The sequence below is a fragment of the Parasteatoda tepidariorum genome, chromosome 1 (assembly GCF_982258835.1).
Source record: "Parasteatoda tepidariorum strain Cologne lab strain chromosome 1, Ptep-v5.0, whole genome shotgun sequence".
NCBI classification, from domain to species: domain Eukaryota; kingdom Metazoa; phylum Arthropoda; class Arachnida; order Araneae; family Theridiidae; genus Parasteatoda; species Parasteatoda tepidariorum.
The window spans coordinates 123,117,615-123,145,093 of NC_141755.1; the positions used below are offsets into that span (position 1 = coordinate 123,117,615).

A 27,479-nucleotide genomic window follows, 5' to 3' on the forward strand; every position below is an offset into this window, starting at 1 on the left:
ATAATGAAGAAAAATAAATATTTTTTGTAAGAAAAAATAAACAAGTCATTGATATAATGTAAGGATCATTTTCTGAAAAGGAACATTTTGCTGTCAGTGAGCTATTAATTTCTGAAAATCCTGCTAAACAAAACTAGACCGAGAGAGTTAGTCAAGAAAGTTCAGTGTGAAATTATTTTTTTTTGGAGTGAGTGGTACCCCTTAAGTACTATAATTAAAAAAATTTGCTTATGTAAGAATGTTGAGTTTCAAACATTTATTAAATAGCTCTTAAAAAGGTCTTTTACTCATAGAAGAGCTTTATAAGAACTCAAAAGTGCTAGAAGATATTACAATGTAATTTGCCAATATTTTGAAGATAATCCATCTGCAGGTTACTACAGGCATTTATTGTAAGTGTCTAATTAATATTTAAGAAATATGTTTAAGTTTATTAGTAAAGTTTATTTAATATTAAAGTTTGTATTTAAGAAATTAATTCATACTTTTTCATGGTTTAGGAAAACTTTTTAATCACAATATGAAATAAATGTAAAAAAAATTCGATATGCAACAAAAAATGATCACTTTTTAATCTATGTTTTGCAACATTTATATTCTTTGCTAATTTAAGCATAGTTCAAATATAGCTTTTAATCTGTTTACATGCAAAATTAGTAAGGGAAGTTAGTGTGGAAATTGTGCTAGATTAGACATCTTGAATAACTTTTTTTTATTTATAGGTCAAATTTTTTCTGTGAGGTATCATAGTTGGTAACATTACTGTACAGTGCATAACAAAATAAAAAATAAATAAAAACGGAGCACCCTGAGTAATTTCTGATCTTCACATTCTATGATCCAGTCTTAATGGTTAGAGAGGGTGACCTTAAATAAATTAATTAATTAGTGCACTCGATATTTTAAGTTACAGTTATAAAACTCATTTATCCAAAAATAATTCCATTCAGAAAATAGCTTCTTGTAAATGTTTATTTTTATTATTTTTAATAAAAGTCAGATAGATTTTGAATTGTAAACTATGCAATTTTTACATTACTTTAACGGATGTAATTTTACATGGCAAATTACAAAATTTGAGCGAAATTGGTCGAATAGTTAGGTTAAAAAAGCGACCTTTGTAAAAGTCAATTTCTCAGAAACTATAAGATGATTTTTAGCATTCCCGTCAAAAATATTTATGATCAAATTAAGTTTCAACTAAATTATGATCTTAACATCTAAAACACTATAAGCCATTCAACCAACAACATTGTCTGCCGTCAAATTGGTAAGTCTGTTGTAGGAACTCATTAAACGTAAAAAGCAATGCGTGTTCAACCAATGTTTAAGTTAATGTTCTGCCTAACTAAAACATTGTACTGTTATTTTTAAAATTCCTGCTTGTACTTCAAAAGAATGTACATTTTTTCGATCACATATCTATCATGCACCCTAAAAGAATCTAGAGAATTTTTCCCTACATCGACTTTCAGTAGGTAAAAAAATGCGGGCCGTAACTTGTTTTATGCTCAGCATTTAAATACCAAATATAAGATATTATTTATTCCTTTTTTATTCTGTTTTTTCTCAATTCAAATATTTCGACTTTTAATAAACCCATTAATTTAAAACTTGGTAATTGGTTGAAGCATGGCATGCTACTTAAATTCATTCTAGCACTTGGTAAATATTTTATTAACTTTTTTATAACAAAGTATATTTTCTTTCAGAAAAATCCAAAAACTTATATTTTTAATATAAAAAATACTTAGTTTTTCAATTTTTATGCGCTTATATGGTTGTAAAAAAACACTTTTGATTGTCTGTAAAGAGTTATTTCAAATAATTTTCATGATTTTATTTTCAATATTCCGAAGCATTGTGTTTTTTAACATAAACCTTAAATCTAAAGAAAATTAAATTACAAAAGTTCTTTGCGATACATCACGAAAAATATTTGCATTTAAACTATGTCTTTGCTTTTGTTAAACTATGGTGGAAAATACAGAATCCGAAGTTCAATTTTAAATACGTTATAGAAATTTTTTTTTGAAAAGTTGCAAATTGATGCTTTTTTCATGAAATCAAAAACCTTACAACTTAATATTAAAATTAGCATTCACTGTTATCTATGACGTAAAAAGTTATTGCACATTAGTTTATTTTCATCTTGTAAAAATTTATTACGACTTGCAAACTTGTTAGTCAAACATTTCGGTAAATCAAATTTCCTTCCTGCTAACAACAGAGCTCTTTAATTCAGTCTACAATCTATAAATGTATGTGTTTTATATCGAAATATAATAAAAGAAAATTTGTTCCAAATAGTTTAAATAGGAAAACCTTCAAGTTTTTTACGGTTAATTTTACTTTTTTGCTTCCAAATCTCCAGAACTATTTAAACAAATCCGAAAGCGTTAGTACAGAAAGAAAAGATATCATTTCTTTGAAAGTAATTTAGAATAATAACTGGAACATTTTTAACTTATAAGAAAAGCAAATTCTTGCATTGTAATTTGTACAAGATTATTCGTTCCTTAGTCAAATCCTTTTTTTAAAAATTCCGAACAGAAACTTAATAAATTATCAATAACGCTTGAAATTTTAACCACATTCAAATTCGACATCCACATTAATTTGTGGGGAAAACTTTATTTCTGCACCTGCGCTATTTAAATCTACTATTTCAAATAGTAATAGCTAGTTAAGTTTTTAACATTTGTTTTTTATTTTCAAAATTTCACACTTTATTATCATTTATAAACTTAGTTTTTTTAATTATCTAAACACAGATACCCCAGAGTTGTATAGTGTTTGAGAATTACGAAAGTTTTCGCAAATTTTTATTTGAAATGATAAATTTTAACTATCACGGAATGTTAAGTTTTATTCTTATATTTAAGAGAAATTTAAAAGAGGGCCGTTCACATGTTACGTAAACATGTTTCCCGCTATTTTGATGTACCCTCTCAGCAAAGAACGATAATTAAGGACAATTTTTCGTGCTTACATAAGAAATCTCATCTTTTTTTCTGCTTTGACTTTGACTGTAATAGTGTAATTTTAGAAATAAATTCAAATAAATTATAAAATAGCTTGAAATAAAGCTAAAAATACATTTTAGTTTATTTTGTAAATTTTTAAGTTAAATATTCTTTAAGGGCTTTTTTGTGATTTTTTTACTTTAGTCAAATGTCTTGATCTCTAAGATTTAATAAAGATATTTTTTTTCTACTTCTTTCCCTAAATTTAACTTTAATTACAAATATGAAATTTTCTAATTTTTTCTGCCTTTTCTGTTACATTTTTTGCAATAAAAAAATTTGAGAATAGAGAATTATGGTGTCTTGCGCATGTATTTCTGCCCCCTTGTAAGTAACAATAAGCAAATCAGATACTTTGGTATTATTTTAACGGCTACAAATCAAATATTTAGTTAGCTTTTTATAAACAATGCAATGTCTTCGTAAATGGATCGTGTATAATCGAATCCGCAAGAAATTGTGCTCATGACAAATTTTGAAAAATACAAATTGTAGCCGGGATGAATTGTGCTCGCGACGACCTGTTCCCCCTCTGAATTGTACCGCGAAAAATTGAGCATGACAAGTTAGCGTAGAATTAAAAAAAGAATAAAATAAAAAAAAGCAGGAGCTAAAACAAGTTATAATTATTGACTAAAATATCACAAATTTGAACTTTCAAATCGTCCTTTGAAATTAACTTCCTAATTTAAAAGCTTTCTTTTGTTCCTCCGGTAAAACATGTGTGGTCTAAACAACCTTTGGCTAATTTTTGGCCTAGAATTCAAAAATTCAACTTTACATTCAAGCGTTTGCCCATTGAAGGAAATTATTTGAGAACTTTAGCACAACAAACATTTTCGTAGTCTGCTTATCCACCAAAAATAAGTAATAGCATAAGCATGTTTAACAAATTTCTAACTAAAAAACCATAAGTGTAAATTTTGTATATAACATAAAGCTTATTATAGAAATCCTTATCTCCTTTAAAAACTGTTGGAAAAAGAAAACGTCAACAATGAATTATGGCAAAATTATTAAGATGACAACCAGGAAAGTTAATTTTGTTAACAAACCAATAGTAGTAAATGGCTATCCGACCCTCAAAAATCGGTTTTTGCTATAAACTTGCTTTACCTGAGTTTCGATTATAAAAAAAAGTTTACATTTTGCTAGCTTGTAATAACGTAGGACAACAAATTGTTATCTCACATTTGAGTGCCAAACGCCTTTATTAATCCATTCTTAAAAGATAGTTGTAGCTAGAGTGTGATTTTCTTAGAACTCTGAAAATATATTATCCTAGGAATTTAATCTCAAACTTTAAGCTAAGCGAAGGAAATCGTTAGCCTACCAAACAGTCTTAAGTAACACGTCAATGAAGAAATAAAGCAAAAATTAGCTTTACCTTTTGACGCAGATGGTATAGCAGTGTCCCTTTTTATGTTTTTTTTAGATGTTCTAATTATAATAAAAAACATATTCTGGTATTTTTTAATTATGATAACAGCTCAATAGCTTCTAAAAGACTGTCAAATTATAGGACGGTTTTCATATATTTATACTAAAATATAAAATTTTAAAAAAAGTAGTATACATTTTTATTCCCACTTATATTCAAAAATTCATCCAATGATTTTGTAAATTACCGAAATATCAATGCTGAATTACTGTTTCTCTAAATAACTGCAAAGAAGTGCAAGTTGAAAACATTATTATATGAAAGTGAGTCCATATTTGTCAAGGGACATGCCCCATTCCATAACCATAAATTATTAAATTTCTGAATATAATATTTTTTTACTTATTTTGACCTAAATTAATACAAAATAATGAAAAAATATGAAAATATATTTAATATAAATCCTGCCTCCTAAATTTATGCTAATTTATGTGTTTGGAACTACAAAGTTTGAATTTTGAACTCAGACCTTTCCAATTAGAAGTTAAACTATAATCATTCCAAGAACTTTGGAAAGCAAACGATAAGATCCCTTAGGTAAAAACAATATTTGATTCACGAAAGCTTGAACAAATCGGGAGGAAAACAAATTTTTTTTTTTTAGTGAAATTCGAAAGAATAGCGTTAAAAATAAATAATTTGCAATAGAAAGAAACTTCACAGCGCACTCGAAATTTTGTCCAAGCAAATAAAAATAGTTACGACCACAAGCGTTTCATTCTATTTTTGACCAAATATCAACCCATAGTAGGTCATAAGTAGTCTCCAAATTTTAACTCAAGTTTTAATAGCAAAACTGAAAGAAGAAAAGTAAAAGGTTTAGATAAAACACCACCAAATTTTTTTCTATTTAATCGGCTTTTACTTTTCGATACACAAATACATTAAATCATATTTAGAAAATTGTTTCTAAATAATTAGTATTGTATGCCTCAATTTCAGTAAGAAGTTGTTTTCGCGCATTTGTATGACTGATAAGTCTTTTAAAAGTCAAATAAAAGATTCAATTTTAACTTTAAACACGCCAATTCCCATGCCCGCATTGCTGATATATGTTTTAGATAAATATTAAGCTTAAAAAAATTAAATATGGACAATATTAAATATTTTCAGTAACAGGGAAGGTGGGTAAAGATTCATATTTCTCGCCACTAATATGTTAGGGAACTGGATTCGAATCACAGAGATGGCAGGTCGATACGAATTCAGCACCCAGCTTGCACCGACTAAAGTGCTGATGTAAAATATCCTCAGTAGTAGACGGATCATAGGTTAGAGTCCCCTTGCCGTCAGGCTAACTATGGGAGGTTTTCGTGGTTTTCCTCTCCATGTAACGCAAATGCGGATTAGCACCATCAAAAAATCCTCCACGAAGGTACATTTCTCCCAATACTTCAACCAGGGGCTCACTCGCTTTCTAGATTGAGTTCAAACTTACAAGGTTAAGGTCAGTCATATTGGTCTTTAAATAATTACACATATATATAACGGTTTATATTACAATAAGTTCATATTACAGTTACGGTTTAGATTAATACAGTTTATATTACAGTATTATTTTAGTAAAGTCTGGATTTTAATGACATCTGCATTTTAGACACTTTTGCTGCTTTAGGGGCATTTTTTTTAAGTAGAACTACTTACTCATTTTTACAACTTTCACTCCTTTTAGCTCCTGTAGTTCTAGCTGAAAATAACTTAGCTCTTTAGTTTATTTACAGCTGGTACAGGAGTGCATTTTCTTTTTTTAAAAAAAGTTAGTTTCTGAATTCGATTTGACAGTGTATCAAAGTAGTTTACCTTTCTTATTTTGAATTAGAGAAAATTGCATATATTCTCTTAATATAAATGTTTTAATACAATTGCATCCTATATGGAATTTCAGGAAAGATATGTTTCAGATTTAAATCTTGTATAATTTACAAGGGACATTTTTTTTTTCAAATCAGTTGCATTCTTTGCTATTTTCAAAGGTATCTTTTGCCATTTTTTTGAGATTTCTTGGATCTTCAAAATCTGGGCTCTAACACATATTCCTATATATATAGGAAACTAACACATATTCCTAGACTGATAAAAAAAAACGAAAACAATTTTCAATCCACAATCTCCTTATTGCGAAGACTCCCAATATTCTGAAGATTTAGAATCCAAATATGCAAAAACACACACCCAAACATATATATAAAACTTCAAAATGTAGAGAAAGCATGGAAAAATTAAAAAAGAAGGAAAAAGGAAAAAATAATAAAAATCCAAAAAAAAAGGAAAATATTTTCCTCTTTTTGTCCTTTTTGTGTGTATGTATATATATATATATATATATATATATATATATAATTATGTGTGTATTAAAAGAAAATACGTTTTTGTGTCCTATTTCATAACTTATTTAATAATTAGCTCTACAAATAAGCATATTTGAAGTCCCCCCCCCCAGGAACCATTAAGATTGAGACTTTATTATGTGAAAATTACGTGAAATTTTTCAATGGGATATTTTTTTGCGCACATTTATATTGTAAAGCATGAAAGGCGGGAATTTCTTATTCAATTTTTTATTTTTATTTTGTGATTTGTTTATTATTTCTTATTTTTCTCCTATTTTTAATTTCAGGTGGTCACCTTTAATTTTCTGATAAAAAGAAGAGTTGCAGGTCCTCCATTAGAAAGTGAAATATGACTATTTGATGCTAAAATAGAGGTAAAGCAACTAAAGATACTATTTTTTACAAAAAATAGCTTTAAAAAAGCATTGTCAGGATCATTAAAACTTGTTTTTAAAAAATGTGACTGTTTAAAATTGTTGTTTATTAATGTTGCTGACAAACTATCGAGTAGTGTCAAATCTAATTATCAAATTCAAATAAAAATCCAAAAAACCATGTGAAAATGGCCGAAAAACAATAAATACGAAGTTCAGGAAACCAATAGGAATATGTAATGCAATCGTCACAAGCTGCATGAAAAAGTGATGATTAAATTTCCTACTCGCGTACCGTTATTCGTAAATTCAACGACCTATAGAGTACGTTGTTATTATGTGCAGTTGCTCTGGAGATTTCTGCAGTGTAACATGGTTTCGTCCTGTGCACTGTGGGCCAGAAGACTATGATCTTTAGCCAAAAACAAAAAATTCATTTTTCAACTAAAATATGCGTAGGCAGTTTTAATATGTCCCAAATTAAGTATTCATAATCATTCCAAACTTTATAGTTTACTTTTTGAACCGACAAGAGTACAATGCAATGAAAAATATGCTAAAAATTTTTTTTTAAATGTAACTTTAAATTTTTATTTCCGAAATATATGTTGGAATTCCACCTTACTGTTACATTTTTATCAGAGTAATCAGTGTTAAATTATAGTGCAATTTTTCAATTTGTTGGATTAGTTAATGCTCTTGACAAACTTATAGTTTATATCTTATCATTTGACATTTTACAATTCCAAAAAACTCCATGACGTAATTAGCTAAACTTTTTTGTTGTTGTCTCCTTTGATGTTTCTTCTTTCGAAAAAACCTGCCCCATTTTCCCAGTATTGCAAAAGTGAACTTAATATTCAGGAAAACAAAAATTATGTTTTTTTTTTTCTTCATGTTTTCGCGTTATTTTGTAATATTACTTCGGAAATATAATTTGCTTTTCATTTTTAATATGAAATTACGAAAATTATTATATTTTCATTGCTATATTTAATTATTTAAACGTACTATATTATGTTTTTATTTTTGTTCAGCATATTTCAGATGCCATTTTGTTTTTTGGCTATTTTAGTGCATTTCAAAATTTCAACTATGAATTCAATTTACCTGCACATAAAAACCCCTAAATATTTTGAAACAAATTTTATCGAAATTCTAATTTTGGCCACGAAACCTTGGATGCTGGCCCACTGAGCTGTGGTCGGAAAAACTACATTTTCTTTGTAGTTAACTACAATAACTTTCTTACAATCGTAGTTAACAGCAGCTACTTTATTTTTAAATGTGGCGACTACAAAGTACTTTCGAAATGTAGTCACCACTTTGCAACTTATAGAAGACATATCTTAATTTTCACCAATATTCAAAATTATTTTGAATGCAAAAATTTGACTCTTTAAAATATGAGGAGATATTAAGAAGTTTTATCTTATGTTTACATGAAATAGTTTTTTTTATTTTATTTTAAAGCACTTTTTACGAATTTGTTCTTTTAATTTTCAAACTCTATGCTTTTCGTGACAGTGATATAAGAAATGCTACGAAATTATCAAATATTTGTGATTTAAGGGATCCATGCTTTTTTATAGACAATGCTTTTTCTCCAAGACATGATACAGAGCAAAAAACAAAACAAAAAACGGCCCAACCTGAATAACTTTTGATATAATTATCAGATCCTCCCATTCTATGACTCATTCTTAATGGTTTGAGAGGGGGATTGCAAATATGCTAATTAAATAACGCATGCGATGTTTTAACTTACGAAATCAGACACAAAAACGTTCTTTATAGTACATGTGAAATCGAATTTTAAAAAAGACAAATATTTAAAATTTTACTTCTCAAGATCTACTCGATCGATTTTTCAAAGCATCAGATGCCTATCTTAGTAGAGCAACGCTCGGCTACAGAGGCATTCTTATTGCAAACGTTGACGAACATGACAGTGATTAGCACCAATGAGATCCGAAACATTTTTTGCGTTTGAACGTTGTTTCTTTATTTAACTAACGTTAAAAGAAGTTGAGGAATCGCTGGAAAGTACTTTTTTTTCTTGTATCAATAAACTTTGTTTAAAAAATATCGCACAACACTAGAAAATAGAGACCACGGTAGTTTCACTACTTTGTAGCGCGCTAATGCCGAACACTGGTTACGTTCCTGTTTTTATTGTAGCTTTTTAACTGTGAAGTTTGTATCCCTTCTTATGCAGGTGACAAAGTAGAATTTCATAATAGAATGTTTCTCAGACACTTAAAGCACAATGGAGAAATATTGGTAAATAAATAAAATAAAAAAATATGTATTAATATTCTTGTAAGAAAGAAATTAAAATTCTCCAGAAATTGCTCTATTCAATTTGAGGAATAGTCTATTTAAACATTACATCCTATAATTTTCGGAATCAAGTTACTTCAAATATGCAAAGTATATAGAAACATACAATCTTGAGTAATTTTATTTTGAAAAACAAGATTTTTTGACAGTTTTTATAGATAAGTTTTAAGTTTTCAATCGAAGAAAAATTATTACTTATAAACAAAAAAACGTAAAATAAAGAATGCTTATAGCTAAAAAAAAATTTCTAAAAATTCCTCATATTGAAATGAAAGATTTTAATATTGAGTTGATTTTTTTCTCTTAATCTTGAAATTCTTAATCAGACCTAGAAAAACATGTTGCATAGAACTATTATCAAATTAAATAAGAAAAGTATTTACATGTAAACTTTTTATTAAAATATCATAACATTTACCTGCTTTATAAGTTAGAAAATATCCCCAAATAAAATGTTCTTTGATTTAAAAATTTTATTCTCAAATATATACTTAAATAATCATTTCATAACTTTAAAAAGTCTATAAAATTTTATAATTGTAAAGTCTTGATATGAATTTCAAATAGTAACTTAAAAACAGAACACCTGAATTCTAGTTGAAATTGATCATTCAAAATTAAAAAATACTTACTAAAAAAACATTAAAAATTGTTTAATAATCAGCACAAATGCACTATTTCAAGTAAATCTGATGATCAATAAAACTGTTCTACACGTTCTAAATTATTTTAAATCACGCACTTAAATATCTTCATTTAAATTTACACTGAATTGAAAATTAAAAAACTTATTTTACCGTAATAAGTATCCGTAATAATATGCGATTACGAAATTGAAAGTTCTCAGTTCAACGAAATGATGTTAGAAATTCGTTGATAAAGAAAGCCTTGATGAAAAAAATTTTTTTTAAATGTTGTTTGCATTCTTTTAAAAGAAAGATTTACATATGTTCTAGATTGTTTTGTCATGTTCTTTAGCTTTTTTCTTAGAGAAATTTTATTTCCCATCCGCTGGTAAAATAAAAAGGACTACCAATGCAGTTATTCTGATGGAACTGAATGAAAACTTGATAAATAGTAGCCTGAAAATTTCTACTCCGCTAGAGGTGTATTCATGCGTTGTAATCGCAAATTTTTAAAATATATATATATATTAACAATTTTGTTATTTTATTTTGTAAGAGTCGTTGAAGAGCTGACCCAATTTTGGGCCATTGGTAATTCATAGCCTTATAATTTTGAACCCAATGACGTAGAAGGGAACTCAAGCATTGGGAGAAATTTTCATTTGTGGACGACTTTTTTGATGGAACGAACCCCCATTTGGGTTGCACGGACGTTTGAAGATGAACTTGAAAACCTCCCGCAGTTAGCCTAACAGAAAGGGAACTCTAACCCACCATCTGTCTACAGAAATATGAATGTAATTTTACGCTACAGGTGCGTGAGTCAAGTTCGTCTCGTGAACTAACCACTTTTAAATATTAATCTCCCCATCTAAATATTTTTTGTTGACATCAAACTATTTTTTTAAAAATAATTCATTTTAATTTTTCCCCGATTCTACTAAACAAAAACAATTGAAACTTTAGATTTCATTCCAGAAATATACGTACATAAATATGGTATAAAAAATTTATACCTTATTAAATTCTTTTCATCCACAATTAAATAATAAAAATTAATAATTAATTATTAAAAATTACTGTTTTTTGCATGAAATAATCTTTAGGTAAATGAGTTTTATGTGTGGGTGCAATCTAATTAGAAATTATTAAATTAGTCTTTAAAGTCTGACTAAAAACGCTAAAAGTGAAAATAACTTTAAGGGGACCAGACTTGCATCAGCTCTCCTAACTAAACTATGAGAGCCACATTATCTATATTGCTGTATATTTCAAATTTTAAGTTTTCTAGTATGCAAACAAACAAAAAAGTTATATTAAAGAAATTATTAAATTAGTCTTTAAAGTCTGACTAAAAACGCTAAAAGTGAAAATAACTTTAAGGGGACCAGACTTGCATCAGCTCTCCTAACTAAACTATGAGAGCCACATTATCTATATTGCTGTATATTTCAAATTTTAAGTTTTCAAGTATGCAAACAAACAAAAAAGTTATATGCCAATTCAGAGAAAATACGATTTTGTGTCCGATTTCGAGAAAATCCGATTATTTAAAACAAAGTTTATTCGTGTGTGATTTTTTTTTTTTTTGCGCACTGTACACATTTATATTGTAAAACAAAAAAAATTATGAATTTATTAATTTTATTTTGTGATTTGATTGCTATTTCTTATTTTTCCCCCCTATTTTTAATTTCAGGTGGTCGCATTTAATTTCCTTTTAAAGAAGAGTTACAGGTCCTCCTTTAACAATAGACTGCTAAGATTGAGGTAAAACAACTTATTTTTTAGGGCTAAAGAGAGAATAGAAGGGCTCTCCTATATAAAGATTCGTGCCGCTCCGAGCTTCAGTCGGCGGCGAAAGTTTCAACTTCTCACTTTAAAACTAAATTAATTCGCATCTAATTAGCGGCTTTTTTAATTATAACGCCTTAATTTTAAATATTTATGAGCAAGTGATTTATAACCATTATTATATACTCAAAAATTACTTTTTTAGTAATTAGCATTTAATATTTTTACTTCCTAGTGATAATATATACGAATAAAGTGTTATTACAATTTAAGAAAGTTATTACATAATAAGAAAATATATTAAAATAAGGCATAAAAATTAATAAAATATGATGATACTTTTATAGTTACATATTATTCTAGAACAATATGTTACTGTAAAATTGTTCTTACATGCTTTTATTTATTTAACAGTAAAAGATAAAAATTAAAGTTAGAAAATTATAAGAAAACGATGTCAACCATTAAGATATTTTTCCAACTTTAAATTTTATTTTATTATACTTATAAGGAATACGAAGAAAATTTATGAATACTATATTTTTGAACAGAAATAATTTGTTAGCGGAGCAAAATTTAACAGCTAGTATCAGAAAAGTGTCGAACGTTCAAGTCATTTCTTACTGACACCAGCAAATTTTTCATTTCCTCTAGTTCTGATTTTTGAGATCTGTGTGCTGCGTGACGTCATGATGTGGGGAATCATAGCTGCAGCTTTGAGTATGGAATAAACCAGCACTTCTGTATCTTCTCTTTAGCCCAGACTGTTTTTTTTCAAAAAGTAGCTTATAAGTGACATTTTTCAGGAAAAGAAAAACTTGTTTTAGAAAAATGAGACTACTTAAAATTATATATTGTTGCCAAACTATCCAGTAGCATCAAATCTTAATAAATTCAAATAAAAATATCAAAACCCAAAAATCCATGTGAAAATGGCCAAAAAACAATAAATAAAAGCTCAGGAAACCTATATGAATTTGGAATGCAGCAGCCGCGAGCTGCATCAAAAAGTAATAATTTTTCTAATCACCTGGTGTTATTCGTGAACTTAACAACCTATAGGGGGCGTTACTATTTGAAACGAATGGATGCTCTAGAGACTTTTTTAGTGTGGCATGTTTATGTTTCCTCTTTATAGTGGTTTATTAAATTTTGAAAATAAAATTATATTCCCTCTTATGCAGGTAACAATATAGATCTCGAAATAGTCTACTGCTTTTTTTAAAGAAGGAATAAATATATTTGTCAATAAATAAAAAAATATGTATATATTATATTAAGAGAGAAATCCTAACTCTCGAAAAATTGGTCAATTAAATTTAATGATATGAATAGTTTATTTAAACTTTACATCCCATAATTTTCTGAATTGAATTACTTCAAACATTAAAGCATGTAAATTATACAGAAGCTTATAATCTTATGACATTAACTTTTTTTTAAAAAAAAACAAGTTTTTTTTAAAATATTTATAGAAATATCAATGAAAAAAAACATTACTCATAAACTAAGAAACGTTTAGTAAAGAAAGCTTAGATGAAAATAATTGAAGTATATTGAATTGAAAGATTTTCACATTGAGTTAATTTTTTTCTCATAATCTTAAAGTTTTTAGTCAGAACTAGAAAACTGTTCTGCATAGAATTATCATCAAATTCAAGGAAGAAAAAAATATTTACATGTAAATTTTTCATTAAAAAATCATAACATTTGCCTGCTTTATAAGTCCGGAAAATCCCAAAATAAAATGTTCCTTGATTTAAAACGTTCAGTCTCGAATATATACGTTGATTAAGACTTCCTAACTTTAAGATGACAATAAAATTTTACAAAAGTAAGGTCTCGATATGAATTTCAATTCATAACTTAAAAGCAGATTAGCTGAATTCTATAAGAAATTAATCATTCAAAATTAAAAAAAAATACTTACGAAGTAAACTTTAAAAGTTTATTAATAATCAACACAAATATACTATTTCAAGTACATCTGATGATCTTTTACTGTTTCCTGTTTTATGTGTATTCAGAAATATATATCTATATATATAAAAATGAATGACTGTGTGTTTGTCCTTTATAGACTCCTAAACCACCCGACAGAAAGCTATGAAACTTGGCATACAGATAGTTTCAAGCACGAGGATGGTCACTGTCGACATTAGAACATTCTGCGACAAGTTGTTCTTGCATGATGCACGAAAAACGAAATGGAATTTTCTGATTGGAGCGTTAGCCATTGTTTTAAATTTAACGAATAAAGTTTCACATATTTTAAAGATAACATCAGTGATAATTGCTAGCTTATAGCTCTGTTTGGTCAAAAAATAGTTTATTGCATGTATTTAATTATATTATATTCGCTATGTCAGATGAATTCGATGGACGTGGTAGCACTCGTGGTTTACGTCATCAGATTTATACTTTGTCTGATCCTACGCGATTTTATTTTATTTATATTAATTATTTTAAAAGTGTTTTTTAAAAAAATAAATATTTGAAATCAACGGTAATGAAATAGAAAAAAAAATATTTATCTATTCAAAGGCGAAAATTAATGGGGCTTGCAGATGCAGTTTTGAAGGCACACGAAGCCATTTAATTGTCCTTGAGCACGATAAAAAAATAAATAAAAAATAATTTTAAAAAATGTGTATTAATTAAAATAATATAAAATAAGCTACATGCTAAAATGCCAAGCCCATGGAAGAAAGGTTAATGGGAAATTCGCTTAAGAAAACATTAAAATATCACCTTTCACAAATGAGGCTTAATTCATATGTATCCCGGACGGTAATATGTACTACTGGTACTATGGTAATTGGCGATTTAGTTTTGATAAGAATTCTACTACAAGTTTTCTGTACTTTCAGAATATATTTTTTTTCCAGTGGTAGCTAAGATAGTGTATTAATATTTTAATGAATTAGAATTAAAATAACTTTTTTCCATCACTACTTTTAATTATTTTAACAGTAAATTAAATGTCAGACAAATGGTCATGCTCCAAACTCCTTATGAAGTTCTGTTTTTTTCTTCTTTCATTTTTCAATTAATGCGGCTTTAGTTGGGGGCCACTGACAAATACGTAAAACTGAAATGTTGAAGGGTTATGTGCCAAGTACCAAATATACTTATATAGGTATAAAATATATTGATATATGTGGTGATTATTAAAACTGAAACAATCTGTTTTAATACCTTTACTTAGGAATTAAGTGTTTTAAGCCCTTCGAAAGGACCATAAAACAGGACCATTGAGCTGAGACTTAATAGTGATAAATTTGAACTATCATGAATCGGTCGCGAACAATATCATCATGCCAAGAGATGCTAAATACATTTTATATTTATTCCATTGGTATGAATTATAAACAAAGAGTTCTGCTTATTTCAATAACGTAAGGACACCGAAGATTACAACAAGTAGAATGGAAAAATTATTTTAGCTCTACTTAGTGGAAGAACCAGGTAAGTGCCATTTTCAGAAAGAAAAAGGAATACACGCATCTGAATTATTTTATTACCAATTTATAAGAAGGTAGGACGAATAATTCTTTGCTTTATTTTATTTACCACTGTCTAATCTTTGCGAATCTGTCTTATCTATAAAATATAAGTGTCTCTGTGTGTGTGTGTGCGCTTTATAGACTCCTAAATCATTCAAATGAAATCGACGGAACTTAGCATACAGATAGTTTGAAGCACGAGGAAGGTCACTGTCGATATTAGATCATTTTACGACGAACAGTTCGAACGGAATGGAATTTCCTGATTGGTTAAACGTTAGTCACTGCCTTAAATTTAACTATAGACAATTTGGTTTTGTCACATATTTTAAGTATAACATCAGTGACAATATCTGGCTTATAGCTCCATTTGATAAAAGAAATGACTTATTGCGCGAATTTAAATATGGAATTTTTTTTATGTCAGATAAATTCAATGAGCAACATGATGTGGTAACACGTGAGAGCTTCTTCGCAAAATTTATACTCTTTTAACGTTCTCTGATACCACACGTTTTTTTTATTTAGATTTATTTTAAACCCTTTTTCCAGAAAAATTTAATTTAAAATCAACAGTAATTGAATAGAAAAAAAATATTTATGCATTTAAAGGCAAAACTAATAGGAATGTTGTATTTATTTGTTTAAGTGAAACGTAAAAAATCGCCACATTATTATTGATGCCAATAATGCTTAATTAATTTAAATAATGTACGCACATTGAAATAAGCTTAGTACTAAAAAGCAGTAGTAACGGTGTTTGTCTAAAAGAAGCGTAAGGAATCGTCATATTATCAATAACGACAATGATGCTTTGTTAATGTTGGTAATTTGGACATAAGAAACTGATCAAAAATATAGGAGAAAGGATACTTAGTCATTTTGAATCGATATCTTATTACTGACACTAATGCTTTATTAGTATTGATAATATGTATTAATTGAAATTAAAAAAAATATATAAGCTATGCTCTAAACAGCAAAGTTAAAGGGGAAAAAAATTGCGAGGAAAACCATAGAAAATCACCATTCACAGATAATGCTTAATTTATTTGTATCCCTGACGGTATTGTGTACTACTGGTATTATACTCATTAGTGCAGTTTTGATAAAAATTCTACAACGGGTTTTCCGCGGTTTCAGAAAATATTTTTCCAGTGGTAGCAAAGATAATTTATTAATATTATAATGAATGAGAGCACAAGAACTTTGTTCTTTCACTACTAAATATTTTAATAATAAATTAAAGGTTAGACAGAGAAATGGCTATTCTCCAAAATCCCTATCAAGTTTTCTAATAAGAATTCGGTTTGTTTTTTAAATTTCGGCTTTAGTTGGCTGTCACTGACAAATATATTTTTCACAAAATTTAAATGTTGAAGGGTTATATAATAAGTACCAAATGTGCTAATATAGATATGAAATATTATAATGATATACTTCGTTATGATTAAAACAGAACCGATACTAAGCAGTTTAAATACCGATACTTTATAACGCCCCCTCAAAAAGGATATGTACCGGAAAAAATTATTTGATAATGGTAAGGTTTAATTATTATTGGTTTAGTTGCAAGTAATAACATCATGCCAAGTGATGCTAAATACATTTTCTCTTTATTTTAATGGGAGGAATTACAAAAAGGAGGTTTTACTTCAATAACGTAAAGCCATTGTAAATGGCACCAAATAATATTGAATAATAAAAAAAGTAATTTTAGGTATATTAATTGAAAAGCTTAGTAGAAGAAGCAGGTAAGTGATATTTTCATAATGAAAAAAAAGTTGTATCTGAACTATTTCATTGCGAATTTAATACAAGACAGGACTAATAATTCTTTGCTTTATTGTTCCCAATTTTAAATAAAATCTAACTACCTAAAAAATAAAACCTTATTGCCTAATTTGAAATAAAAAATCATACAAGCATACTAAAAGTTTATGTGATTTGTTGTGTTAAGATTTATAGAAAGGCAAAACCAGTGATTCATCAATTCCCTTAAAAATGTCACTTACCTGGTTCTTCCATTAAGCTCTTTCATAGTGGCATAATGTATATGCTTTTCAGTTATGAGCATGATTTCGTTGTGTTTCTCTACAGTGATTTATTGATACTTTATTTTTTATTCACCCCGTGCGAAGAACGAGCATTCAACTAGTTATTCTATAAAGAAGAATGTTCAAGAACTGTTTTACACGCCTTAAGTCAAAATTTTTGATGGTATTTTTAAAAAAAAATTGATGATTTATGCTGGACAGGATGATTCGACATCATCTAACATTTTACATTATGTGTTCATGATTTTTGATATGCCAACAAACTTCTATCATTCCATGGTGGAAAATGCTACTTTAATGCTAGGATGGTTAGCAATCAAGAGAAGTTGGACCAACAATCCGTGATGGTTCCAACTATACATTTCTATGATAGTTTAGTAGGAATTCTTGTTGGTTCTCAGAAATATACAAACAAAAAGAATTTTTTTTATTTTTTATATTGGACCATCATAAATCAGTTCAAATTCCTACATTGGGGTGATGGTTGCTCATGATCGTTACAGCATTTGATTTTTAAGAATCTATGATGGACATTTTCGATGGATCAGCAAGAGCAAACTTTTAAAACAAGTTGCTGTTCTTTTATGGACCATCATAAATGAGTCCAAATTCCTACATTGAAATGATGTTTACTTATGTTGGTTACTATCAAAAATATAATGGATCATGATAGAATTATTGATGATTACCATCAAGATCATTTTGATCCATCAATAGAAAACTATCAGGAATTTTGACCTTTGGTATGCCAAGAGGAAGGATAAAAGCAGGTATATATATATATATATATATATATATATATATATATATATATATATATATATATATATTGGTATTGCAAATACTATATTCAACTAATTTACTGGCTAACAATTTGAAGTATCGGTATAATATGAAGTATATACTATAGGGCCAACGCTAAGGACTTCAAATTAATAGCCAGTAAATTAGTTGAATATAGTATTAGCCAAATTTCAAAATTCTTAGCCAAAGGTAAATCTTAACAATGTTTAATGATTAATTTTTTACCATAGAAAACTTCAAATCAAAATACAAATTTACTGTAAATTGAAATATTTTATAAAATGCAAATTCAAATCAAGAGTTGTGTTGCATTCAGGGAAAAGTAAATGAGAACTGAACGGGTGAGAGGATAATAAAATGCAAGTGTAAAGAGGATAATTGTAAAATATTAATTATCACTGCCGTAATTATAAATTTAACACATCCCGGTTGGGTTTCCTTAGTAGGTTGAGTATTACTAATTCTAGATTTAACCGAGAGCGAAAATAAAACTTTTTTATTTTTCATAAAATAGAGGCTTTATCAGTCAAATGCCCAGAACTGTTGCTATGACGTCATCAGTTATTTTGCACCCCCACTATCCATATTCTCTGCAAAAACAGGAAAACGGAGCGAGTGAAGATAGACAGCGTCTGAAACTTTACATCGTTCATCAGAGAAGGATTGCCGAACTTCAGATAGCTCAAATTTGCTGTTACTTTGACGCGTTCTTTAAAAAAAATCTTAAAATTGGTCAACACTCGAGGTCTACAAACAGAGTTAAATGTATCCTTTGCACCATCAGTAAATCTTTTGTTTGGAAGTTCTTAACAAAACTTTTGTCGTGTTGTTCTAGGCAATCCCATTCTGCCGATGGTTCCTCAATTCTTTTTCCCCAAGGATTGAGTTTAAACAGGAATTCAGTGGAAAAGATTAAATCAGTTTATACTGTAAAAATTGAGACGATATTTTACAGAAATGGCGAAGATAATTTTTTTTTCGAACTACATTAAGGAAAGACCAAAAGAGAGGATTTTCTTTGAAGGACGTCAACTTTTTCGTATTTTGCCTTCACTAGATAAAAGAGTCAGCTGCATCCATTCATCTCATATGTTTAACACGATGGATCTGGATATGTTCCGCCATACTTAGGTTAAAAAATTAGAAAAATTGTATTATATACTATAATTGATATTGTATATGCTAAACCAGTTGATGTAAGTAAAATGTTATTTTGTGTGGGTGTCATCTTTCACAGCGAAAACAAGAACTTTTAGTTAGGTAGTGAAATAATTGACTAAAAAATCGACTTTTAGTGCAGAAATGCAACTTTGATAAACTTTTGGTACAAGGAGCAATGCTCGCTGAATGGACGTGTTCACTTAGGAGAAAGACTCGTAAAGCCAACATTAACTTAATAGATAAATAAATTGATAGGTAAATAAATGAAAAATTCGAAATGGGAATTTATAGTAGGATTAAATAGAAATAATGACAGAAAAAATAAAACTTGATCTTGCTCGCACGCCGATAAAATTTTTAGGTTCGTGAGATTGTTTTAGAAAATTGCTCAATGTGATACCCGCTAGTGATCGAAACGTGGTAATTGTTTACGTAAGAAACTGTTCTTTCCATTCTATTTCGAGTAAACCAAGCCCGTCCAGTATCAATTGTCTTCAGTGAACACGTTCTAATTTCACTGTATTTTTATACAGAGACAGGCAAGTAGCCATGTAGAATATAAACTAAACTATATCACGGTTCCAATAAAATGCGCAAATAAATAATAAGTTAAATAAAAGTAGAAGACGAGGGAGAAATATATTTCAACAAATTCGATATCGCTGGGTAGTTGACATCTTTACTCATGTAGAGAAACTTGGCAACATTTTTTTCCCGCGCTATTCTGCTCATACAGATAAGCTGGCAATGACGTAATAGGTCATGTGAGGGGGTATGTTAGGCCTTGTAGTGCAAGTAATAGTAGGCTCGAATGACTGGTTTGAGTAGCGATAAACGGGTAATGGGTTCAAGTTTAACAGTTGCTAAAAGGAACAGTGGTCAAATGTTAGGCGGCTCGAATAATCAACAAATGATATTGAGTTAGATTATTAACTAAATAGTAGTAATTTTGGCTACCATTAATCGGTTTGAGTATTTAGCAAAAAGTTGACATTAATGATCGCTGTTGAATAATAATAGATTACAGGGATCGAGTGATGCGGAAAGGTAAGTTATAAACGTGCTAATTAATAGTAATATGTTATGTTCAAATAATAGTAAGATCGAATGCTGATCATGTTATAGAGGGTTCGAATAATTGAATCCTAGGAAAGTAGGTGCGAGTAACTATAAATAGTTCGAGTACTTGCATAAAGACACTTTTGACCTCTATGCATTCAGCCACAATACATTCAACCACACCCTCTACCATTTGAACTTTTCTGAATCTCATTTAATATTCAAACCCAGGGCAAAATCAGTTCTCAGACCCACTTAATTTTTATTGGTATTCGAACTCATAATCATACTATCAATAATCGAACCAATAACTATCAATCCGTTACCGAACTCACTATTATTTGACCGGTACTCAATCTATTAACTTCCTATCTGTCCGAAAACTCACTGTCTTTAGATCAGTTCTCGAATCAATCATTATTTCACTAATAATTGATCAGACAGTCTTGTTATTTGCACTTTAATACATTCTGTCTTCATCGATTTACGCGATCTTCTAATAGGTTCTGGAATCTACTGTCATTTCATTATGAATCGAACTAACTATGATTTTATCATCTGCTAACCTGCAATCATTACTCGATATCATAATATTTCATTCAATACTCGAACTTACTTCCTTTTCATCGGTCTCTAACATTTGATCAGTTTTTGAATCTACTATCATTTCGATGATCGAAAACATAGCCATAGCATTTGCTCATAAATTAATTCTATTCTCTTTTTGGTTAATACTACGAATCTTTCTGATATGAGCAGATTTGGAAAAAATTTTTAATGCTAGAACCCACTATCCTTTGATCAGTATTTCACTTACGGGCATTTAATCATTATTTGAATCCGCCATATTTTTATTAGCTCTCGAACCAACACACTTTTTTTTATCCCTCTCAAAATCTATATAATTTTATCAATACTTGTAACCACTATTTTTTGAGATCGATACTCAAATCCCTCAACTTTCAATTTGTTCTCAAACACACTCTCTTTTAATTAATACTAAAACGCACCACTAATCCAACCGACTCTGATTTTTGGCAATGTTGAAACCCACTTTCACTTGACCCACATTTTTCCTTTCTCCTATTACTTGATCAGCAAATGATTTTCCAGAAATTTGATCATTACTCTAAACCAATTTCTTTTAATCGGTTCTAGAACGTACTATTTCTTGATCAAATATAGAGCCGATGTTGTTTCTTAGTTCACAAAATCGCTATCAATTATTCTACTCACAAAATAGGATCGAGTAATATTCATATGATAGCAAGTTGGGATAATAATTCGTTTGAGTGAGTTGAGCACTTCTCTAACTTAACTCTTGTGTCGAGCCTAATTCGTAATATGGCAAGCTCGCTTGCAGATCAAATGATCGAGTACAAATTAAAAGATAGTGGGTTCAATTACTGTTGAAAAGACAGCGGGTTCGAGCAGCTATATAATGTGAGGGTTAGCGAATCGATACAGAAAGTGTTTTAACAATGTTAAGGCTGTTCAAAAATTGATAAAATGATAGTGGGTTCGAGTATTAATCATATGATTTAAGGTTCGAAAGCTGATCACTTGTAAACTGGCAGGAAAACATTTATTGATTCAATTACTAATGGTTGGATACTTCGTTCGAGATTCTATAAAGAGATTGTTGGTTCAGATACTTTAACACGCTGCCATTTAAATTTTTTATTAAGACTCGAACTCAGTATCATTTGAATCGATCTAATAACTTTTAATCGGTTATAGAACTCGCTATTATTGGACCGGTACTTGATTCACTACCATTCAAATGGTCCCCTAACCCATTCTCTTTTGATCAGGTCTCGAACCGACTTTCTATAAATTGATTCTCTTATCCATTATCATTTGATCGATACTTGAATACACATTTTTTAATTGGAACTTGCTTCCGTTATCATTTTAACAGCCTCTTGAACTCACTGTCTTTTGTACAGTTCTCGAACCTACTTTCATTTAAACGCAATTCGAACCTTATTTTTTTGTGGCTGGAGACCACTATCATTTGATTAATTAAGTCACAACTTTTATCGGGCCACAAACCCATTTTCACCTACTGTTTAATCATTATATGCACCCGATATCTATTTACTAGCACTCTAGCCAACACACTTTTCATCCGCTCTCAATAACCACATTTTATCGATACTCGTAATTGTGTATTGATCAATACAGAGTAGGTTCGAGAAACGACTAATAATAGTGGATTTGGGATCCGGTATTAAATGATACCAATAAAAAGATGTATGTTAAAATTGATCAAATGAGAGCAGTAAAATCAGGGATTTCATTATTGATCGTGGGTTCGAGTACTGCTTAAATGATAGGGGTTCCGATAAATTCTTGTAATGCGGATAAAACTTTAGCGGGTTCGAGCATATTCTATAATGATTAACGGAAAATAGACGTTTCGATTATTCATCAAATGATAAGCGGTTCATCAGTTCGAATACTTAACTGAAGGGAGTACAATTGATTGTGAGATCCAGGTGTGTTGTTTAAATGATAGTAAGTTCTAATGTTAATCAAATGGTAGCGGGTAATGATTAAAATAAAGGTATTTCGAGCAATGATCAATTGATTGTAGATTTTGTTCAAATTAATTTAGATATCAGTAACGAAAATAAGTAGGTCCTATTATTGATCTAATGATAATGATCAAAAGAGAGTGAGTACTTATTGAAATGTAGCGATTAATTGAGTCGGCTCTGAAATCGATTTAATGATAGTTGATACAAGTACTGGATCAAGTTGTGATCCTTTCTTTATATTAGCATGATACTGTATGTACCGGTTCTCTAACTGCTACATTTTATCAACTTCGCTATCATTTCAACAGTACACGAATTTATTTTTATTTGATCCGTAATTGAACTTACCATCTATGGTCGAGCTCTCTGTTATTACATTTATCTGTAGAATACTCTCTTTTGTTAAACTGTTGGTTTACTAACTAAGAGTATTCCAACTTGCTATCATGTGATCGTACTCATTTGAATATTAAACGATCGACTTATCATTTGAACAAATTTTCCTTTTTTTAATACTATACTCGAACGCACTATCCATTTCATGGTATTTGAACCTATTATAATAAAATTTGTGCATTGTTATTTAATCAATAATGTGACCGGCTTTTATATGTATGATACTATATGATTATTTTTAAAAATCTAGTGCACACTAATTCATTAACAGCATTTGAACGCTATCATTTGGTCACTATTTGAGCCTATATTTTCAGCACTTTTCTAAATTGCTAAACCATTTAATTGTTAACCTTGAATTATTTATCGTTACTCGCACCCACTTTCATATGAACAATAATCGAACCCTCTATCACATGATCAGCATTCGATCTTACTATTATTTGAACATTACTTGATAATACTATCAATTGGCACGTTTTTAACTTACCTCTGCGCATCACTTGCTCCCTATAATCAATGACACATCCTATTTATTCAACAGTATTTGAATCTGTTATTATTTGATTTGTACTTGTCTATTGTCATCGTGCATCATCTATTATTTGATTGTTAACCGAACACACTGCAGTTTCATCATTATTTGTGCCTACTACTATTTTAACGATCCACACCAAATTCTAACTTTATAACCATTCTCATTTGTTAAACTCTAGCCAATAAACTATTTATCAGTACTGTATCTCGCTCACCTGTTCTTATTACCATGTGATCACTTTTTAAAACATTTTGTTTTGATGAACTTTTAGTCATGCCTAATATCAAGGCAATGCTCGATCACACTATTATTTGGTACCACATATTTTGTTAAATACATTAAATCGATTACCTATTTAATGGTTGCCCTATCATTTCGTCTAACCCAATATAATTTGATTATTCAAGCCTACTAACATTTGAACAGTATTCGACTTCCTTTTGAACAAATTTTTGGATTGCTCGTTTTAGTTCTGTTACGTTGTGAAAGATGACACCCACACAAAATATATTTTACTTACATCAACTGGTTTAGCATATACAATATTAATTATAGTATAATACCATACAATGTTACTAATTTTAATCTAAGTATGGTGGGACGTATCCGGATCTATCGTGTTAAACATATGAGATGAATGTTGACCACTCAATTAATCTTTTCCACTCAATCCCTTTTTATTCTGTATCCTTGGAGAGAGAAAAAACTGAAGAACCATCATCAGAGTGGGATTACCTAGAACAACACGAGAAAAGTTTCATTACACCTCTTAAGAACTTTCAAACAAAAGGATGCATTTAATTGCGTTTTTAGACCTCGAGTGCCCCTGATTTCCTTAAACGTTCGGTTGTGGCAATTTTTAAGATTTTTTTTAAAGAACGTGACTATGTAACAACAAATTTGAACTACCTGAAGTTCAGTAATCCTTCTCAGCAGTCAAGTTTTATATTCTGTCTATCTTCATTAGTTCTGCTTTCTTGTTTCTGCGAAGTAGTGCGGGGTTAGTGGGGGGGGGGGAATGCTGTCGTCATAACAACAGATCTGGGAGTTTAACAAATGAAACTTCTATTTTATGAAAAATAAAAGGAAAGCTTTATATTCGCTTGAATCGTTGAATATCGAATTAGACTCAATTTAGTAAAGAGAATTAGTTAGTGAAGGAAACCGGGATGTGTCAACTTTCCATTTATATTTACTGCAGTGATATTTGTTATTTTAAAATTATCCTCTTTATTACTTTTTATTATAATTTCATCCCCATTCATAGCTCATTTTCTTCTCAACTGCAAAATGACTCTTGATTTGAATTTGCATTCATAAAATATTTCGCTTTATAGTAATGCCTTTGACTACGAATTTTGAAATTTGGCTAATACTTTTGATATTTAGCTAATTTCCTGGTTAATAATTTAAAGTCCTTAACGTTGGTCCTGCTTCAATATCTAACTACACGTTTGTGTGCGTGCGTGCAACAAAAAGCTTTAATTAATCATTTTATGTTATTTATTTACCTAAATTTTATTCTCTAATTATTATTCTAAACAAAACGCTCTTTCTCACACTTTAATACTCACATCCTGTCTTTTAATCTACAATTTTGGGCTTCAAGTTCTGCATTGTGTGTATGTTTAACATTTTAACGTTTTTCCCTTTGCTAACTCGTGAGTAGGACTTATTCCCTCGATAGTAGTCCAATTAAAATTTTTAAGATTTCTCTTATCCCCCGAAACGAAAAATTTTACGGATTTATTTCAAAAGATTTTCCCCAACTTTTAAATAGAGAAACACTTTGATGATTGTTCTCTTTCTAATAATTATTAAGTAAATATTGTGTCCTCTTCCATTGCTCCCGCTTTCCCAACTGCCCATTGAGGTGAAGGGTTGCGTTTGTGGTCTTGAATTCGTTCGCCACGATGTGGTGGTCCCCTATAACGTAACAGAACCCAATGTATCTGCGAATGAAAAGTTCTGCCATTAGGTATAACTGGTTTCAAGCTTTTACTGGAAGGCGTTGGTAAATCATAGGTTTATCAAAATTTTAGCAAGCTACTTTCGTAAATACTAGGTTTTACCGATAAATCCTAAGATTTACTAGACTTCAGCCTTTTACAGTAACATAATTATTTTTAGGCACGCTTAATTAGTACCTGTACAATCGTGATCCTTTTCTGATCATTTCCTTATAGGGTTTCTAATTCCAATATTTTTATATGACATAACGACACAAGAATTTAAAATTGTAGAGTTTTCTGACAAACTTGATGTGTGAACATTCTTCCAGTAATGCTTTTCTGATCAACGAACATCATTTCAGTGAAATGGGAACTTTCGATTTCGTGATCGCATATTATTACGGATACTTATTACGGTAAAATAAGTGCTTTAATGTTCAATTCAATGTAAATTAAAATGAAGATATTAAAGTCCCTTGCCCACTTCTCAGTGAATAAATGTGATTTAATAAAACCCAAGTCAAAATTTTTGATGGTTTTCAATTGATGGTCCAACATAATCTTGATGGTATAATGAACCTGAGTAACCATCACTACAATGTAGGAATTTGGACTGATTTATGATGTATAGTTGGAAAATGTATAGTTGGAACCATCATGGACAATCGCGGATTGTTGGTTCATGAGACTTCTCTTGATTAACCATAATAATATTAAAGTAGCATTTTCCATCATGGAATGATAGAAGTTTGTTGGCATTGCAAAAACTATGAGCACATAATGGATGATGGTGACCATCAAATGATGTTGGACCATCATGAGTCACACTGAAACCAAGATAAACCATCAAAATTTTTTTATTTTATTTTGGGTTTCTCTGGACTTATAAAATCATAATACTTACCTGTATATAGCAAAAAATTGACATGTAAATAAATTTTTTCTTTTAATTTGAATATAGTTGTTCTAAGCAAAATGATTTTCTAGGTCTGATTAAGAATTTCAAGATTAAGAGAAAAAAATCAACTCGATATAAAAATCTTTCATTTCAATATGAGGAATCAATATGACGTCTATATTGTCCCCTGAATAATTAGGAATATCATTTTTTTTTTCAAATGTAGTTAACCACTTTAAGAAAAAGACGCAACCATGCTACACTGAAGAAATTTCTAGAGCAACTGAACGTGTTATTCTACTGGCAGCCATTCGTCTCAAATAACAACGCCCTCCATGGGTCGTTGCGTTCGCGAATAATGACACGCGATTAGGAAAATTAATTATTATTTATTGTTTTTCGACAATTTTCACACGCTTTTTTTGGTTCTGATATTTTTTAATTTGAATTTGATAATTAGATTTGACGCTACTCGATAGTTTATCAGCTATATATAATTTAAAATAGTAACATAATTGTTAAATAAATTTAAAATTTTTCCGAAAATGTCAATTTTTAGCTATTTTTTGTAAAAATAGTCTGGGCTAAAGAGCAGATATAAAAGGGCTGGTTCATTCCATTCTCAAAGCTG

General features: G+C 29.4%; 2 protein-coding genes across 13 annotated transcripts in view; one reads left to right on the forward strand and one right to left on the reverse strand.

Annotated features, from left to right (window-relative positions):
• The window catches only part of LOC147816863 (calcium-dependent secretion activator 1-like), a 58,910-nt gene extending 44,695 nt beyond the window's left edge, over positions 1-14,215 (forward strand). For all 10 annotated transcript variants that reach the window (XR_015429281.1, XR_015429282.1, XR_015429283.1 and 7 more), the window contains 3 exons: positions 7,085-7,171; positions 11,840-11,910; positions 14,015-14,215. The gene's annotated coding sequence lies outside the window, so the exon portion shown is untranslated. The remainder of the gene's footprint in view (positions 1-7,084; positions 7,172-11,839; positions 11,911-14,014) is intronic.
• Positions 1-27,479, reverse strand: part of LOC147816861 (inositol 1,4,5-trisphosphate receptor-like) — a 310,281-nt gene that overhangs the window by 140,802 nt on the left and 142,000 nt on the right. The gene's annotated exons all lie outside the window — the stretch shown is intronic.